We start from the raw sequence: 12,286 nt of genomic DNA, 5'->3' as shown, positions 1-12,286 counted from the left end.
GTTTCAGCCAGAGAGAGGGAGACGTGCCTTCTACTTCACTATTCACGTGTAAAAAAAGAGAGGGATCTGCCTAGTCAGCATAGCCGACTTCCGGGTTCGCCAAGGCTTCACAGAGTGTGACGTCAGGGCATCTCAGTTTTTTGTTCCTGCGTGGCCGCGCCTGCTACTGCCATTGACGCCACGTCAACAACGGACGCAGTGGCAGCCACGTGACCGGAAGCTGGTCGTTCGTGCTCCGAGGTGGAAGATGCGAGCGCTTCGGAGCGCTCCGAGCTGGCGAATGGTTTTAGTGTAGTGCTAAAAAAAACCCAACCGGATGTGTTCGGAGCGCTCTACTTCGACCATGCGAATACGACGCGCGTCGCTGGAGTGTCCTGAAGTGGACGAAAACCACCAGTGCACTGTGCCGTTCAAAATGCAAGCTCGCGTATTTTTACGTACGAGGTAGTGACAAGTTATAATATAGCAGGATGATACACCTTTTAGATTAGCATCCTCCCATCCTTCGTACACTTTCAGCTTTCTTACGCTCCCTGCCTTTCTTGTGTTACACTTTTTCTTATTCTGCTTTTCTTGAGCTACGTATACAAACGCGTAGGATGAAAAGGAGCGAACAAACTTGTAATATTTTGTAGCCTGCGTTTGTTCGTATCTTCCTGTCTCAGTGTTTCCGCCCATAGCGCACGAAGGATACATGAACCGCCTCAAATGTACAACTTCAACGTCACCTTGTATGTACTTTGCATCAAAACTCTACATTTATTAGGGCTTATTTACTCCTACACTGAAGTTGCACTTACTGTTGCGTGGTTTCGCTGTCGTACTTGCCGCCACAGTGCTGGTTGTCAAAGGCTTCGTGGTTGTCAGAGGCTTCGTGCCTGGATAGAACGCAGAAGAAGCTTATTGGATAGAACACAGAAGTGAAAATTACTAGGCTTCAAAAAAAAGACAGGAAATGAACTTGTTCAAAAAAAAAAGGTTGGCAAGGGGTTTTGCACAACCCACCTATATAAGTTGCATTGGGTCCTCCGTATGAATTCGTCTAGAGTTCGTCGTAATCGTCCTGTATAGATCTCTTGTATAGAACCTGATTCTATGCTGAAGAAGTCTGTACTCTACGTACATCATTGCCATGCCAGGCACTGGTCTCCTAGTTCCCACTTTCACAGTGTTCTGGTCGCCCATCTCTTTCTCGCTCTCTCTCTCTAATTAATATTTATCGTTTCGCAATACTCTGACAAACTATCCACCATGCGCTATTTATCAGCTACATCACAGCGGTACTGACACTTATCAGGCCTTCTTATTCACTGAAGGGCTACCGAAACACTTTTTCTAGTAATCATCGATAGAGCTCAGTATCGGAGTTTATTGACTCACGAATCAATTGCCTGAATTGTTCTTGAAATCCGCCAAGTACGAGCGGAATTACGGGGCTTTGTCGCACGCTTTCAGCGCTTTCTCTCAGTGATTTCTTTTGTTCCTACGTACGCCGCTGGAAGCTACAAAGGCGGAATGACAAAAGGGCATGAAGGTACGTCAGCGCGCGTGATGAAACGCGTTCGCTCGCTTCCCGTGATTCCGGTGTGCGCCAGTGTTGCTAATAATTAAGTGTAGCGCTGTTATAGAGCGCGGCGCCGGCATGTTGCGGCACTCCGTGGCAAGAAGCGCATTTGATCCTAACACCGTTATTTATTAAGGCGAAAGATTTTAATGTCTCATACTAGCGGTGTCCGTCGTCCGTCCGTACTCTGGAAAGGTGCCAGCTGTGACCTCTCTCCCTCACACTCTCTCAGCAATCACGTGATGGCACAGCGGCGCATAGCAACAGTTGCGCGTTGCTCCTTCCAACGCGCTTTGCGCAACTGTTGCGCAACGCGGCGGCGATGTCCAGTCGAATAGCCACAGGCTTTCGCCGAAAACACTTTAGAATTTGCATAGTGTCCACTTTTATTTATGTCGATTATAGGCCAATAGCAGCAATGTGCTAAATGACGAAATAGAGCCCACGCCGGCAGCTTCGAAGAGAGTGAGGAGGGATCTTTGTATGTAAAGAAGACGCTTGAGAAAGTGGCAACTTCGCGCTCCGCCTGCAGATTCTACGTGCCACACACGACTACAAAATTTTGGGTGAACTGTTCATAACAGTGTTTGGTGTTTGTAGAATGTACTTTTTTCACCAAGCCCCAGGGGTAGTTAGGCGCCCCTTGAAAGGACGTTTCACTTACGGATAGTTGGTTTCGTTGCTACGCTTGTCGCCGGAGTCAGAGGGCTCGGGGGTGTTTGACGAGATGGGCGAGCTTATTGAATGAAACACAGAAGTGAAAGGTGTTAATCAGAGCACTCATGACAGTAAATTAGCCCAGACAAAGATGGTGCAGGCTATGTGGGCAAACCACCACTGTAAGCGATCTATGATACTTTTTCGCCTATTTCCCATTCAATTACGACGGGGCATCGCTGCCGAGAGATTGTGCCAAGCGCACGTGTCCCCAAATCCTGCTCATATTTAGTTAGGCCCAACTTGTTAGCACTTCGTTTGTGCATGACTGTACATGCATACGTATGCGTCGGAGTAGAAGATTGCGGGACTTGAGCTCCACAGCAATTGTTTCATAATTTATGAATAACTGCGCAAGTCAAAACTACTACTGCAGGTTGCAAGGTATATTAAGAGGAGGCCATTCTCAAACTACCCGGGCGTACAGTTTTTCTCGCAAATCTCGTGTCCCGTGAAGCTTTTGCCCAAGGCTGTAGAAAAAGTAAGTATTCTCAATGGTGACGCAGTCATACGTGTAGGCATGCGTGCACAGAGATGTGAAAGAATATAAAATGAACACCTATAAGCTGCCTATTTACTGGAAAATTTAAACTCTGTAGGACGCTCCCGAGATTTCGCTTAATATCTTGCCCCATATTAAATGAGAAGGTGTAACTTTAAGAAATGAAAAAGAAGCGCAGTGTTAACACCGGATTATTAGCATTCGCTTGCAATGCAAAGGAAAATAAATTCTTTTACTTACTTGGCGCAAATTCACCTGGTGAAACAGAACGACCAAAATTGTACTTTCAAGTGAGACAGCCATCGCAAGTTAAAATCTCGTCAATTTACCAAACACTCGTGTCACTGCATACGTGCCCAAGAAATATCGCCTATGTCGTCTCTGCTAACTTATATTTATGAGCTTACACTTTTCGACGCGCACCAGGAAACCCCCGTACAACGCTACGGGAAGGCAACATCGGTTCACAAGATGCACGTGTGCGTGCGTGCCAAACACGTTGGCACGTCGCAATACGTGCGGAGTCTAAAGAAAAATTTCCGTGAATCCGAGAGTAACAGTCAGAATCATGATATAAGGCAGAGAAGCGCTCAATAACAATAGAGTTTCAAAAGAAGTTCACTCACCTGTAATTCACATACCGCATCTAGACGTCGTTTGAATAGAGATTCGCCAACAGCAGATCGACGTCAATCGTCATCGCGGTGGACGCGAAAGACCGTATAGTTAAAGGTCAGCGGGAAGGACAAACCATCCGGTCGCCGAAGTCACAACCTGTAGCTAAGCGTCAACACAGTTCTTTATATCGGGATAAACGATAGTTGTTCGATGAACAGAAATAAGATAGGAATTCAGGGCAAGATAGATGCTTGAAGCGTTGAAAAATCATTGGAACACGCGTTGTCGCTGGAGCTCCGGCAACGCCCCGTGTTCCAATGATTTTTCATTCCTTCGAAGAACTGAGTTACTTTAGCTTACCATGTTATATTAAGAGGATTTCCAGATTTCGGGCTACTATATTTAGGTTGACGTCATCCAAAAACCACACATACAAGTATATGACAGTATGTCACAGTTACGCAAGCGTAACCTACCTCGGGTAGCCGTTAGCGTGCTGGTCATTGCCTCGTTCAAAAGAAAGATAGGACGAAAACTAAGCGAATTTCCTCTTAAAACCCGCCCCACCCCCTCCGAAAAAACATCCGTAAGCAAATAGCAACGATATACAAATGAACTTGGCACAGAATCAATTGTCCTTACCGACCGAGGCGTAGTTAGTGGCGTTCTGCAGTAACCCTAACTACTTGGATAGTTGCTGTTATACCGAATTTCGGCTGCGTTCCACAATTAGGTGAGAGACGGCAAGGGCCATGACTTCACTGCGTTATCTGCAGCAATGTGTGCGAGCAGTCCTCTCAATGCGGGTCAATTCTGAGGTGGCTGTCGTGTACGCAGCTGGTGGTGGACACAAAAAGGCTGTACATCGAGGCTGTCACTCCTTGCAACCGGGAACCCTGCGGAGGAAATAAGAAGGTTAGCTACAAAAAAGAAGCCTCTAGAAGCTAGCCAGCCATGTTAGGACGATATTTTCCTACTGCTGCCGCTCCTGCTGGTACTGCGGCTGCTCAACTCAGCAGTTGGCATGTGCCCACTGCCTGGTTACAGTAAAGAAGTTCCTGGTTTGATAATGAACATACTCATTATCAATAATAAGAATATCAGGAAGAAGACTTTCAAGTAAAACAGAGGGAAGTAAATTATTAATTTTGCAGCAAATTAAATTGTGTCTACGCATTATTCAGACATAAAATAAAATATAGAAACAAACCAGGTTCATGTTGACGGGTATAGTAGTAACTGAAGACGCCCAAATCAACTTTTCTTCGCATCCAGGGCTCGAGAAATTATGAATACAGCATCATGCTTTTAGTATCGATGTGGGAGCGGCCCCGAACGTGCTAGAGCGCGTTCCGAGGGACCATGATAACTTTTTTTTTCCATCCATCATGCTTTTGTTCTCGAAAAACGTCATTTTGAGAAATTCACAATGTGACTGCGCAATAATAATGTTTTTGCGCAAGAGTTGGACCTTGTCGTAGTCACGATGACCTTGTAGTGTCGTCATAGAACACAGTTTAATTCTTTAACGTCCCTTTCTTTCTTTTCGAAGCACAGGGTAGCCAACCGAACATCTCTACTTATCTTCCCTGCCTTTCCGTTACCTTTCATTCTCTGGGTAGAAACATCTAAGCTTTGGGCTGTCATGTTCTGCACCATCAAGATAATGGGAAAACATTGTCATGTTTCCTACACTTGTAACAACCCGGCCCCGTATTTTTGCCGCTCTTTTTATAAAGCGGAGGCGTTTCTTGACTGGGCTTGCGAAAGCGCGTACCCAGCTGGCGTCCGCAAAAGCCGTGCCCGGAAAGCGCGTGACCTCTCCCACCGGAACTGACGTCGGCACCCCGCTACGGCGTTTCTTGGCTAAGTTGGCGAAACCGTGTACCCAGATGGCGTCGCCGCTACGACACTCGGCGGGCGTTCCACTATGCCGCAGCAACTACAGCCGCAGCGTAGGATAGAGGAATCCCCGCAGCAGAAGGAGAATATATATAATGATATCTGGGGTTTAACGTCCCAAAACCACGATATGATCTGAAAACGACGAAAGTGAAGCCCCGAATCCAATACTAAGCACACGTCGTAAGAAATGCTTTCGTGTATTTATCAGTTAGTCAATTAACTTTACTGAAAGGTCCTGCAAGACTAAGGGGCGGGAAAAAGGTCCCTCTTATGTTATAGCCTGCAGTTCTTGAGTCCTGGCGGCTTCCTCGGCCCGCTGGAACGCCCGATCGTTGATCTTAAAAGGCAGCGCCGTGTAACACAGTCTCCAAGCGGGCGCGGATGCGATTGCTGGAGGCTTCATCCCCATTATTGTTTGTTATCCCTCTACATTTCCATAGTACATCTTCCAGATTGGCTCTTGAACCACAGTTCTTGCATTTCTTTGTCTTGCAAATGTCTGGGTAAATGAAGTGCGAGATCACCGGGTTCATATCTTTCTGGTTTCTAACCACCACCAGTCGACGGACTGCTTTTTGCTTAGCTTTTGGTGAGCTAGCGGGAAAACACACCTTTGCAATATGCATTGCTGTGTGGTGTCATTTCATGAGAACATTCCAAGGAATTCTCTGTAGATTTCTTTATAGATGTCAGGCTATATCAAGACTCCCTTCCTCCCGCCCATCTCTTCATCCAACTTTCCATTTGCGGAAAAGAAACCTGTGGCCCTAACTTGCGGTTCTCAACAGAGACGGCTTTGAACGGGTTTTGCGGCTTCCTGAGTTGCGCACAATGTGCACATTCCAATAGACAGGACACATTTGTTTTCTTTTGTTTTATTTCAAATAATTTTTTTCTGTAGCATTGTATTCCCCACTCCCCTTCAGTTCCGAACTTCGCCGAGCTCTTCTTCTCAGGACTGTTTCCTTCTAACTTGATGTCGGTGTTGCTATTTCAGCAATTCGAGCGTACTAAATTTTGATTTATATAGGGAAGTAAGCCAATTTTGTGCTTGAAAAACCACAGCCTATTATAAGCTGAACTGTCAAGGTGGAGTGGCGATTACATGCTGGTTGAAATAAACAGCGCGAAAAACGATGACGAGCAAGGAAAGACAAATACGAGCGCTGTGTCAGCACCCGTGTTTGTTGTTGATGATGATGATGATGTGCCTCTACACATGGCTCATACCCACACTGGGGGATTGGCCAGAAATTGTTGATATGAAGTTTTAAAGTTATAACTAATGATTTAACACAAAAGACAAGCAAACATATAAAAGAACGAGTGCAATAATTATTTGTACATTCAGCCCATACTTCTCATCCTAACTAGAAATTAGAATAATGAAATTAATGTGTTACCGAACGTCTTATTCTTTTTTATTGTTTTTTTATTGATTCATTGCTACTACCGGAATACGTTTGCAATTAGGAATTTAAAAACGCATTCGTTTTGGTTCATGAAGGAAAGAACTAACAGCATCAAAAACATTCCTGTGGCTGACGCCCAAATCCGAAGCACCGAAGGTGAGCATAGCGTCTATTGTTAAGATTATCCCCAGTTTAGCACATAGTCCAAATTTTGTCCTAGGTGTGCCGGGAATTTAATGAATTCACAAAGCATTTTTATCTTGAAAGAAGAGTATTTCCTCCACCACACAAAAAGCTCACGAGACCACAGGCGATGACCCTTAGGATGCTACAAACAAATTCTTATCCAAATCTCGCTTTCATGCACTGTCTATTCCCAAGTAACTTCAGCTCGCAATGCCCTGGCTGCGGGGGAACGTGCGATTTAGAGCACATGCTTTGGCGGTGCCCCTCGTTACGTGGGGATAAGGACCTCACAGAGCAGAAATGGAGCTCGGCTCTCAAGAGCTCGGAATATCAGCATCAACTCTGGGCTGTCCAGAGAGCCTGCGATGCGGCTGTTAGGCTAGGTCTAACTGTCCCCACGTGGGAGCGGCCCGCGGTGTCACCCTAAGGGGTGGCACTTCTCCGGATCTTTGAATAAAGTTCTTCGTACCGTATCGTAGCACATGGAGTTTCAAGAAGTATTTTTCTTTGTAATATATAGTGGCGACACGATAAAAAATAGTGCTCTAATGATTCGATTTCTGAACAAATATGACACAGGGGAGATATCGTCAGACCAGCCCTGTGTGCATATGGATTCAACGGGGGCACTCGGCATCGTAATCTAGTTAATATTATTTCCAATTGTCTAGTTTGACACCACTGGATTTTCCATGGAAATTTTAAATGTCTGAATTCTCTCCATGAATTTGTTAATTCTATGGCGCCTGCACGAAGGGAAGGTTTCCTATACCTAATCGCAGTTATGCTGGCCACTACAGGAAGGACCGAAAGTATTGGACTGTTCAATGTTGCTTGCTCGTCCTCGTCTTTCGCGCTGTTTATTTCGTTCAAGATGTAAGCATACCAACTTGCCCAACAAACCGTTCTGACGGATTATTTCTGATCACATGCGGTTCTTTAGCGTGAGCACAATGGACGGAAAGAGAAAGTTATAGCATTCGACCTCTTTTCAAATGGAGCATCGGAAGTCAGCGTCGGGGATCGAACCGTGGACATCGCACTCAATGCATAGCCACTGAACGGCCACTGTAAGTCTAGGAGTGCTCTGCTTCCATACATTGCATGAATTTAGCGATGAAATTTGTTTAATAAAGATTGAATTGGTTAAACTGGGGGCAATAGAGAGAAGCGCATGAGGGCTACGGGATCCGCCTGGAGCATCCATATAAATATTGTTCTCGATTCAAAGCCCAAATCATAACGAAGTAGGAATGGCACGTTCGATCCCGTTGTGATATGCTGCCTGCAATGACACAACTCTTCAGTATTTCGACAGAATCTATAGGCTGCAAGAATCAACGCCGTGAACTGTCTCTTTTTATTGGGCATCGCCAGCCGAAGAACGGAATACATAGTTCGCAGTGGACGCTTCTGGTTTTCGGTGCCATCAGCATAGAGGTTTAAACAACGCAGAACACGAGGCAAAGCAGAGAGTGCACGAGACGAGCTCTGCCCCGTTGTTTCGTGGTCTGCGCTGTTTAAACATGAATGCTAACCAACTGGCCTAAGTCTACCTTTTGCTCCAGTCAGTATCGACGAGAGACGTTAACGCGAGAAATCGTGATCGATCCCGTGTGGCTGAAATTCCAGTGCCGGCGTCTTTGGTTGTGAGCAAAGAATCCCGTGAGCGAAAACTACGCGGACGCAAATAATAAAAATAATCGGTTTGAGCCGGAATGGAACCCAGAATTTCATCATGTATGTCCTACCACGTGCAAGCAATACACGCTGTACACTGATCGCGGCTAGCACGGTCGTCGGTCGTCTGATCATCTGATCATCGGCGGAACCGGTCGTCCTTTATAAAGCAGTCATCGAACCTTCCAGAGTTATCTTGGTGCTTGCGCAATCTCTCGAATAAACTTGCGTGTTCGCGTCCTGCGCGCAATCTTAACAGAATGATCTTAACCAATCGCGAAGCTTCTCAAACATTGCGGCGCGGTCTGCGGCGAACGTTGCTAACAGTCATTGCTAACGACACAACCACATGACCCTATGCTCCACCCTCCCCCTCCTACTTTCCCTCATCCTCACCATTACACCCCTATTCCACCCTGTTTTGTAGTATGCTACACAGTCCCATGTTATACTATACATGTTTTTTATTTATTCATTTGTTTGACAAAACATGATTGTCCTGGTGCAGGAGACTAAAGGCGACATTATGAGTCGCCTTGACTAGGCCTCGAGCATCACCCTGTACATTCGTCACACAACGCAACTGCATTGGAAAATAAAGAAATGCATGAGTACAACAATATTATAATTACCTGGGCAAGAAAACCTATAGAAACGTGATAGAACAAGACAACGAAAATGGTTAACAGGATGGACTTGTATCATTACAAAGCACGTGTAAATAAGAGAGAGCAGTAGTTTACAAATATAAATATAAACACCGGCGTTCTAATGGGCACATATATGCAGACATTCATACATGAAAAACCAGGTATATAACGCTATTATACAAAATAAATTAGCTACGTAAATTGAATGTCTATGCTTTAAGCTTTTCTCAAGTTCCGTGGCAAGAAGAGTGTACCGTATTTCTTGAGTTCAGTATTTCTTAAATATAATTGTAAGGTTCGTCATACGAGAAAAAGGAGATGTCCCACAAAAGTGCAGTAAATAACCAAAAATATGGGCTTCGGCGTCGCCGTGCAGAACAGACACGCCGTGAAGCTCAGCGCGATTGTAGCTGCCCTTCAGACTCTGTCGACAACTTCTCGCATTTTCTCCAAGCGGTGCTGAGATCCGTCGCAGTCTGCCGGTGCTAGACCGCCGGTGACGTTGTACACCAGCCAGCCGACGCGTTCTTCAGCGCCAGGCATTAGTTGATTCAGCCTGAGGTAGGCCATCGTAATCTGCGTATTAAAGAACCGTTGGTCATGTTTTCGTAAGACAGGCTAGGGATATAACTGCTCCTCCAGCCAGTTATTATTACTGACGTCTTTGTGAAAAACATCAAATACGCATTATTTATGTTAATGCGATAGCCATTATACGGAAACTCTTGGCGGGTTTTTGCCGTCGCCGTCATGTCCCGTATAAAGTCCAAATCGATAAGATCACCTCGCATCGTGAGTTTTACGCGATAGTAAAAGCGCGAGACTGCTTGGGACGAACGCGGCTGAAGCAGAGATGAAACGAGCCGGCCATCTCTTTCGCACTAAGTGCGCATGGGATAACATCATCTCGCTTGCGAGGCCTGCCATCTTGCGTACTTCTGACATCGAAAAGGCACAAAAACACATGATGGGCGCCTTCTTTGTCCGTGTTTCTTGCGCTCTCTTCAAAATTCAAAGAATTCACCAACTGGCCTAAGCAAAAGTTTTATCAGTAGACGACTCGCATACGTGCTCAGCTCCCACCGGTTGTTTCGCGTTGAGACGTCAGACGGCAAGGAAACCGCTTCACTCCCTGGAGTAGCCCTATTCGAATAAATCGGCGTTTTGCTGTTACGCGAAGTCGAATCCAAAAGAGTTAGCGATAGCCTTACTTCGTATAGCATTCATCTATGTTGCTATCGCATTCATTGCTTCGGCCATGCGGCGAAGTGTGTGCGTTTCCAATGGCCATTGTCCTATGGGAGGAACACCCTCTGCGTCTACTCAAACTGATCAAAGAGCACGAGTCAGTTATAGTGAAACAGAGAAGTTCATCAAAGTTCTCGTCGAGTCATCCAGTGTGTGTTCTAATTGGCTTTGTATCATGTTACTTGTCATCCCAACGCCACTTATGAGAATGTTCTTTTTTGATTTTTTGCTTAATAGAGGGTTACTTCTACGTTCAGCGCGACGTTTCAGATTCCTTATGGAACCAAGAAACATACGTTACCTCGCCGCATGGACGCACCCTGACTCGAAAATACAGACAGGACTAAGCTAAGTAGTGCTTTAGTTATTTGATACCGTAACGTCCCCGTGGCGTACATCGACCTGTTTCTCTCTGCGCTTGATACTTTGTGTTTCTTCTAGAGACACTCTCTTCACCTTGTATTCGTATTTAAAGAAAAGCGGTGCACAAAATTTGGTCGCGTATCTGCGTGCTTCGCTGCAAATGTCGTCTAAAGACGATAGAAGGGGCGCTGTGTGAGATATGGACGCCATCTGGCAACACGTCGGGAAACATGAGTGCTGTGTTGCGGGCTGGTAGTCCCGGCGCAGCAGCAGGCGAAGACCGGCGGTGATCAACGCGACCGGCGGGGACTCCAGCCAGCCCGAACACGCGGTTTGGCGCGAAGCACTGAAGCAGAAGAAACGTCCGCACTCAACGAGTACTCTCCACACACTCTTTTATTTACACGTCGCCTGGATAAAACAGGAATGTCAGAGCGGCACACCATGGCATTCGTACAGTGCAATACAGAACCGAAACCGAAACAAAACAATGAGCTCGTTCAGAGGGCACGGAGGAAGGCAAGTTTCAGCGCAGTCGCATGTTCAGCGCAGCTTAAGAAACTAGGGTCTTTAGAATTAGGTATGTATGCATTTTCTATTAAAGGAACACACCACCTATTACTTACCTAGTGAAGTTGCGCCTCAGATATGCGTAATGTTTGCTTTTTGATTGACAATGTACACAAGTATGAACGTAGTCAGCCGTTCAAGATGGCTGGCCCTTGGGAAAGTGGTTCAACTTTGGCCGAGTGGCTGAATCGAGTGTCGTGCCGACAAACAGAAAGACAGACAGACCAAAATTTCTCCGTTTAAGTATCCCAAGAAAGACTATCGTCTTTAAAAGACGAAGACAAAGAAGAGAACCACACACAGCGCTGCACTCACGTCTTTTTGTGCGCCACTTTTCTTTAAATATGAATATGCACCAACTCGCCCAGCTTTCTATTTTGTTACCTTGTATTCGACCGTGCTTTGCGTCTCGAAGCTGGCCACGTCCGTGGTCCCGACCTGGCCGAATTCACATCCCCCGTCGGGCGGAATTGTGATTCGAGAGCCGGTATACTGGCCCTGCACGAACACCTTGGGGCATTCCTGCGTGCGGGATCGGACAATAGGCAAGAAGAGATACGCCCCACTATATCGATTGATTGATTGATTGATTGATTTATTGATCAATCAATCAATCAAACAAACAAACAAACAATGAAATTTCTTTTTAGATGCGAAGTATCGTAAGGTGGAGCTCAATCCGGTGGTGGTGGTGTGCGGCGTGACCACCCTTACTGCGCATGCGCATACCCTCTCCACACACCTCCTCTCCACTTCCCCTCTTCACTCACCCTCCCCCTTCCCCTCTCCACTTTCCCTCTCCCCGCCTCCTCTCCCATACCCCTCTCCACTTCCCCCTCTCCCCTCCCCCTTTCCACTCTTCCTCTGAAAC

Source organism: Rhipicephalus sanguineus, chromosome 10 (assembly GCF_013339695.2).
Source record: "Rhipicephalus sanguineus isolate Rsan-2018 chromosome 10, BIME_Rsan_1.4, whole genome shotgun sequence".
Taxonomy (NCBI): Eukaryota; Metazoa; Arthropoda; class Arachnida; order Ixodida; family Ixodidae; genus Rhipicephalus; species Rhipicephalus sanguineus.
The sequence above is the reverse complement of the archived record's forward strand: the minus strand, read 5'-3'. Positions refer to the sequence as shown.